Source organism: Carcharodon carcharias, chromosome 20 (genome assembly GCF_017639515.1).
Source record: "Carcharodon carcharias isolate sCarCar2 chromosome 20, sCarCar2.pri, whole genome shotgun sequence".
Taxonomy (NCBI): Eukaryota; Metazoa; Chordata; class Chondrichthyes; order Lamniformes; family Lamnidae; genus Carcharodon; species Carcharodon carcharias.
In genome coordinates, this window is record NC_054486.1 from 106948653 (window position 1) to 106957244 (window position 8592).

Below are 8592 nucleotides of genomic sequence, written 5' to 3' on the forward strand. Positions count from 1 at the left end.
ATGAGAGAAGCCGCTAGTTAATCTATTTTGGTGTTGATCACTTTACTCATAAAACTTCCTGATTTTCTTCCAAGATCCACCTGAGAAACAGATTCATATCTCAACCAAAAGACAAGACCTCTGACAGTGCAGCATTCCCTCAGTTTGGGTTATGCAATCGAATTCAAAACTGTGCAGCACACAAATACATAAACCTGGAGAGTGGGGAAACAGAAAGTAGCTGGGGTAAGCTTTTAATTTATTGCAAATTAACCAACTATAAATTATAATCTAAGGGTTTTAGATAATAACAGTTAAGTTAAAAAAAGTGATGTCTGCGCAGGAGAGGAAGCTCATTGGTGAGTAGCTAGTGAGTCTTATTTAATTAAGTAATAAGTTCAGTGGTCTCATAAATAGAGGAACAACAGGGCATCTTGAGCCCATTGGAGTGCACATTCTGCTCCATATGGGAAAGCCATACGTGCAGGAATTGTAATCAGCTGGATGAGCTGGAGCTCCGGGTTTCAAAACCTGAGCAGCAGGTAGCATCACTGTGGCACATCTGTACGATGGAATTCTTCATAGTCAGCATGTTTTTAAATGTGGCCACCCCACAGCTTAAGGCTATGCAGGCAGAGAGGAAATGTGTGGCTGCCAGGCATGTAGTGCAGGAGTCACCTGAGTGTATGCCACTGTCCAACCACTATTCAGTTCTGGCGAAAGTGATAGTTCATCTGGGGAGTGCAGCCAGAGCGGAGTCGATGGTGCCACAGCTGTCTCAACTGTACAGGAGGGCACAAGGAAGATTGGAAAAGCCATATTGACAGGGGATTTATAGTGAGGGGAACAGAAAGGCATGCAGATGTGAATCCAGGATGGTATGTTGCCAACAGTATGCCAGGATGTCACTGAGTAGCAGCAGAGCACCTGACAGGGGAACGTGAACAGCCAGCAGTCGTGGTCCACATTGTTATGAACGACGGAGGTAGAAAGAGGGATGTGGTCCTGCAGACAGAATTTAGGGAACCAGGAAGGAAACTAGCAAGCAGGACCTCAAAGGTAGTAGTCTCCAGATTACTCCAGTACCACACACAAGTGATTATAGAAATAGAAGGATAAAGCAGATGAATGTGTGGCTGGAAAATTGGTGCAGGAGAGAGGGCTTTAGGTTCCTGGTATTTCAATGTCTTCAAATTTATTAAAATCTATTTACAAAGACCTCAGAGTAAGCATATGGTATTCACGACAAAGCCTGTTCCATGTCTAGCTCCCTTAGAGCCTCTTGGTCATCTGACTACTGATGTCACAGTTACATCATTAATATCATCATGGCCTCATTAACATATCCATTAACCCATTACTCTACACCTCCCCTAAGTATAATCTCAAACTGTTATATTCTTTTGTTAAACTATTTACATTACATTTACCAACTTCTGTAACCCTCATATATTGTTTATAGTTCTATCCAACTCCTACTTTTCACCAAGTCACTGTCATAAGGGCTTCTATCTCCAACAGTAGTCTCAGCTGCCTTGGAGGATATTGTGGACATAGGCAGCTGCTTGTCTTTTTCCTGGAAGACAAACACCTTGGTGGAGTGGGATAGCAGCTTTCCACAACTGGTGGTAACTGGGCTGTGTTCTCTACAGTGAGTCAACTGCAATGGTTGTGAAACCCATTCAATGAAAGACTGATTCAAGAGGGAAGACTTCAGGACATGTACAGTCGTATTCCCTTGAATATGAAGAGGACAAACTAACGTTCTCTCTGAAATCTTCTGCTCCCTCTTTGCACACTGGGTAAAGGCCTGAGAAGATGAAGCATCTTCAACATCGACAAAGAATTTCACCGCTGTATCATTCATTGCTGCATAGATGGCAAAGAAAGTACTCAGTATCTGAGATTTGGATAAATCTCAAAGACGAGAAGAAGAATGACGACCATCTTGAAGATAGTGCCAGATATGAAGAAAATATGACTTCCCTACTACTCTTGGTGTACCATGTGCACTTTCTATAGATAGCGGTAACATTTCCACATGAGGCTGCTCCGCTGTAGGCAATGTGATGACGATATCAGCATAAAAAGGTAAGATTACACTGTCTCCAACATGGAATGAATCTCCAGAACTAGATCTAGATGAAATTTCTGGTTAGGACTCTTCAGCTGTAGAAGATCCGTAGTTTTGGCCTCTGCTTCCGCACTGAAGGATGGCTTCAGTGTAAGTATGACTTGCAGATGAGATTCGAGTGTGGGCCACAACTTGCTTTCACACAAATGAGTAGGTTCTACATTTCCTCTAGTGGTTTGATCCAACTTGGAATCGAGCATTTCTTTCACCCAGGATGGCTCACTATGGTCAGCCAACAATGTACAATGCATCTCATTGGTAGTTTCAGCGGGACAGGTAGATGAACCCAGCTCTTCAGCAGCTTCTGCAACAGACTCCTCAAAAAGGGCAACAGAGATTTCATCTGGGATTGTCAGTGGAGTCAGGGTGTAACGAGATGCAGGACCTTGTCTCCCAAGGGTCACCTATTTCTGCAGTGGCTTCCTTCTCAAGAATTTTGTCAGAAAAGAGCCAACCAAGGTCTGGAAGCTCCTCCAGCAAATGGTCACCGTCTTTTTCAGAGCCTTTTATATTCCATGCCTTCTAGCCTGTCAACGAAAAGAAATGAGAGTTCTGCAATCTCCTCCGGTGGCCCAATGGATGGTGCTTCTACAATAAAGAATAGCTCACTGCATAATGAATGAACTTCACATGCTGCTGCTGTATCAAAGCCCTTCAGCCAACTTTGGAAATTCCTCCTTGAATGTAACTTCGCTGTCCTCTGCTGGGACCTCGTCGAGCTTTCGTATAAGACCAAGTCTAATCTGCTGAGCGGAGAAAGTGGCTGATTCCGTAAAATATAGAGGGTTTTGTTAATTTCTTTTTCTTTGTGCCTATAGGTGGTGGTGAACCGATCCTTCACTTGGAGGTTTGTGCCTCCAGGCCCTTGTAGACTTCAATCAGATGGTTGACTCTTGATCCCTTTGGAAGGCAGTCCGATCTGTCCGATAAGACAGAGATTCCTGCACTGGTGTCGAGCTGAAATTCCATCCAGTAGGCTTGAACTTCCAACTTCACAGACCACAACTGCTAATCAGTTTCTTTGATTTGTCCAGGGAAATCATCAGGTTAGAAAGGTAACTCTCCTATTTATTGGGCTTCAAGCTGCCTGAGAACATATTCTAATTTCCTGCCCTTGAATGTTGTTCTTGATTTACAAAACTGTTTAAAATAACCAGTCCTGCCACAGAGAAAGGATTCAGCTCTTGCTGCTGGGCATGGTGGTGTTGTCTGTTAGCACCTGGAGCACTTGAATGTAGAAGGAAGGATTCTCCCTGCCTCTTTGGTGATTTTGGTGGACCTTTTTGCGGGCTTTTTGGTGGGTGGGGCTCCCAAACTTTTGACAGGCCTCTGTGCAGGATTTTTGGTGGTTTTGCCAGGTTTTTTCACAGGTGGCTCAGTGAGTGGGGCTTCTGATCTTGGGCCTACGCACTGAACCAACCGTCCCAAGCCTCGATGTCGCCCCAAGTTACACCCCAATTTTGGCATCATAACTCGGCCTACCTCATGATCTGATTGACCTTTTCTAAGGTCAAATTCTGTTTATATTGTAAAAATTCCAACGGCTCATTGTCAAACACATCATCAATGATGCAGTTGTGAATGAATTTGTGTTTTGAGATCTGTAACTGTAAGTACTTGCCAATCGATATAAATCATTAATAGAAGAATCAATGGATTCACCCAGCCTTTGGCTCCTCTGATTGCATTTCCATAACCAAATTCTTTGTGGGGCTGAAGTATTTATCAAAGGCCCTCATAACCTTGAATGATACCAAGGCTGACTTGGTGTTTGCAAATCCAGGACATTGTCAGCTATGGTCCCCATTGCATATAAAAGTGTGGAGACCTGGTGTTTTTGAAGTTTCCCTTGTAACCCCAAAGCTGTTCGGTACCTTTCAAGCTGTCTGTTCCAGAGCCCCCATCACTGTCCTTACTATGGACCTTCGATGTGTTGGGAAAGCTGCAGAAGGGGTAATGGCTGCTCAGTGGCTAGCGATATCGTGTGGCTTCACTGTTCCCTACCATGGTACTTTTCGGGTCTGATTTCATCACTGCCATGTCAATTTTCTTCTTTCACTGTTCGTCACTCATGGATTGCTAATCTGTGGCCAAAGTTTGCTAGACTCTGGCCTTTAACGCTGCCACCATGTTTCAATGTTGTTGCCAAGCAATAGTGGTGTTTTACTCATACCATACTTTCTAGTCTTACCTAACCTTAATGAGGCTATGCTCCCCTATGACAGACTTGAGATAGTCAGTATAGTTTAACTTGAAACAATTTATTAGGAACAATTTACAAAGACATCAGCATAAGCACATGGTATTCAGGACACAGACTGTTCAGAGCCTAGCTTTCTTAGAGTCTGTGAGTCATTGGACTACTGATGCCACAGTTAGAAGCTTAATATCATCATGGTCTCATTAACATATCCATTAACCTATTACTCTACACCTGGGACACTGGGACCGTCTTTGAGGGAGATGGGATCTGTACAGGCCAAATGGGTTGCACCTAAGTAGAGCTGGGACTGAGTTCTTTGTGGGGCATTTTACAAGTGCTGTTGGAGAAGGTTTTAATTAGGTTAGCAGGGGTGTGGGAACCAGGAGGTAATATCAGGGAGGAATACCAAGGTGCACAGAATACTGGGAGAGATGGATAACACCGAGAATAAGGAATGGCAAGTTAATATGTGGGGTCAGGGTAAGGGAGAAATTAATAAAGTCTAAATCAGGGTTACTGTGCATGTATGTGAATATGCAGAGTGTAGTAAATAAGACTGGTGAGTTACAGGCACAGATTGCCGTGTCAAAATACGATGTTGTAGCAATAATAGAAACCAGGCCCAAAGAAGGGTAGGACTGGGTACAGGTGCAGTGTCTGAAAACTGGAAACTTCTGGAGCAATTGGATTTTGGATCTTGCCGGTTTTGGGGTCAGGTGATTTGGCAGGTCAGGTAGGATGCGATGAGCTGGTAGCTTCACGCTATCTTCAGGTCCTACTAAATCACAGACACTGCCTGAATTAGTTACTAATTTTACTATAATATATGTTGTGTGGGATGGTAGTGAGAAACTCCCAATGAAATCCTGGGTTTAAGGAAAACACCTGGAAGTCTTTGGTTTTGCAGGATTTGCCTTCATGGAACTTGAAGCTGGTTCTGAATAAACTAATGTCAGAATCTTTTAAACCTGTGGGTTGGTGAACTGTAGTTCCTTTCCCTCAAAATGGTCGCAACTTTAGCATGGAGTGGAGAGCCTATGAATCGCAGACAGTGGAAGCTGGTCTACTTTCTCTCGTTTGTAGGTGGAGGAATCCTTGTAAGCAATCCTTCACGTTTTTTGCAGTTAAGTTTGTTAATGAGTCTGGGAAGCCTGCTGCCAGGCCGGGTCAGGTGGTTTCGGCCAGGTCAGGTGGGGTCAAGGGTCGCCCAGACTACACAAAGCATGGGAAAATTCCAGTGGTGAAACCAATAAGTGGTCCATGCCAATGTAGCACCCAGCTGCACAAGCCAGTGAGGTATTCTGCTCATTTATCAAGAGTCAAAATTCATGCATGGCAGCTTATAAAAATGTCTACTCTTCGACATCTCCGCATTTCGGATAGTTGGATTTGAGACACTGAATGTGTACTAAATAGTCCTGGATACAAAGTGTTTAGGAAAGATAGGGAAGGAAGGTGGAGGTGTTACGATATTGGCTAAGGGGAACATTGCAGTGCTGGACGGGGAGGATGTCTCAGAATGGTTACACTTTAAACAAATATTTCACTGGCTTGAAAGCTTGTGGGATATGCTGAGGTCCTGAAGGGCACTATAGAAATGCAAATAACTTCCATTCCTCCCGCCCCCTCAATCGTTTCAATTTCTCAAAATGCACAATTGCTTTTGGATTCATTTACACTGCCTGCTTTGCTGTCCTTTCATTCCACCACTCAAACACACTTTGGGAGAAAAGGTTCTGCCTGATTTATTTCTCACTCTTCACATCAATGCGCCCCCTTTGGATTTGAACCCTTCATCAGGGTGAAGCAATTAACCTGGATCAACTTTGTAACTGTCCTTCAAAATATATGAACATGTGAAATAGGAGCAGAAGTAGGCCATTCGGCCCCTCAAGCTTGTTCCACATTCAACAAGATCATGGCTGCTCTGTTTGTGTTTCGGATTCCACATTCCCATCTAACCCCAATAACCTTTGATTCCCTTGCCTAACAAGAATCCATCTACCTCTGCTTTAAAATATTCAGTGACCCCACCTCCACCACCTTCTGAGGCAGAGAGTTGCAAAGTTGTACAACCCTCTGAAAAAAATTTTCCTCATCTCTGTCTTAAAAGAGCGACCCCTAATTTTAATACAATGCCCCCTAGTTCTGGACTCACCCACAAGAGGAAACATCCTTTGGACATCCACCTTGTCAATACCGTTCAGGGTCTTATATATACTTCAATCAAGTCACCCCTCACTCTTCTAAAATCTAGTAGAAACAAGCCCAGTCTAACCTTTTCTATAGGACAACCCACTCATTCTAGGTATCAACCTAGTAAGCCTCCTCTGAACCGCCTCCAACACATTTACATCCTTCCTTAAATAAGGAGACCAAAACTGCACATAGCATTCGAGATGTGGTCTCACCAAAGTCCTGTATAACTGAAGAATAACATCCTTGTTTTTATGTTCAGTTCCTCTTGGAATAAAGGATAGCATTCCATTAGCCTTCTTAATTATTTGCTGTACCTACATGCTAACTTTTTGGGACTCATGCACTAGAGGGGAGACAGTGATTTCTGGAGCTGGTCGAGTAAATCCAGAGACCCAGAAAAATGCTCTGAGGACCAGGGTTCAAGAATTTGAATTAAGAAATAAATCTGGAATTAAAAGTCTAATGAAGACTATGAAACCATTGTTAAAACCTATTTGGTTTACCACTGTCCTTTAGGGAAGGAATTCTGCCACCCTTACCTGGTCTGGCCTACACGTCACTCCAGACTCTTAAATACCATCTGACTAAGTGCAGTAAATGCTGGCCTAGCCAGTGACGCCCACATCCCCTGAATGAATTTTAGAAAAAGCACCCGGATCCCTCAGAATTCTGCAGCCATTCTCCGTTTAAGTAATGCTCTGCTTTTTTATTCTTCCTGCCAAAGTGAACAACTTCACATTTTCCCACATTATACTCCATCTGCCAGGTTTTTGCCCACACACTCAACCTATCTATATCCATCTGCAACCTCCATATGTTCTGGACTTTAACCTTCCAATCCAAATGCAAGACAGGAACCAACAAAATCATATTAAAAGGTTAACAAAAATCCACACAGAAAGATGGCAGAGGTGATTTAGCAATAGTTCTATAATTTGATGTTGAGGCTAAGATGATGCAGAATTACAGTGCTGTCTGACTGGATTTAATTAGAGCCTTTCCCCGCTATCCTTAAACCTTGTACTCTTTTCATAATACATCGTTTTATGGTATCAATTAAACGAATCCAGTTTTAATGACAAATAAATGCATAAGTGAAATGATTGATTGAAATTTAAGAGAGATTATTGAGAAATCAGAATACAGGGAGCAGATTTACTCCAATTCTGTCCCCTTAATAAGGGTGCTGCCTTCAACCAAGTGAGGAAGCAGGACAGTCTCAGTGGGAGATGGGATCAAGGCTTAAATTAACCTCATATCCTGCCAAAGGATAATTCCACTGCAAAAAATAAGACACAATTCAAAATACTCCGGATGCTGGAAATATGGGCTTCATTGTAGAGTGAGGATTTCAAATGACCACACCTCACATACAGAATATAAAAGCAAAATACTGTGGATGCTGGAAATCTGAAACAAAAACAAAAATTGTTGGAAAAGCTCAACAGATCTGACAGCGTCTGTGGAGAGAGAGACAGAGTTAACGTTTCAAGTCCGTATGACTCATCTTCAGAGTCATACTGACTCGAAACGTTAATTCTGTCTTTCTCTCCACAGATGCTGTCAGACCTGTTGAGTTTTTCCAGCAATTTTTGTTTTTGTTTCATACATCTCATACAGTTTCCCCATGAATATTGCAGCATCCCTTTAGTTAGCCATTTGTGCTGATCTTGAGCTCCACCCACCTGAAAAGACCCTCCTCCCACCTCGATGTATCGCAGTTGTTATTTGAGGGCGGCGTTGCCTAGCTGATGGGCTGCCTGGTTGCAGAGATGGTGTGCGTCTCCTACCATATCTGCTCCACCATCTTTGACCCTCCCCCTGTCACCCACCAATTTCCCCCCTCACCATTGACCCACCCAATATGACCTTTACTCTCCCCTCTGTAACCCTTGAACCTCCCCCCATCACCCTGGACCCTATAACGATCAACCTCCACATGCCTTCCCTCTCCTCGGAGGCCACACCTATCACTGTGTCCCTGCCCACCCTGACCCTGCCCACTCCCGGTATCTGTGCCATCTTTCTTGTCGTTCCCCACCCCCCCAGTGACCCTCCCAAAGAGAACTACACCTGC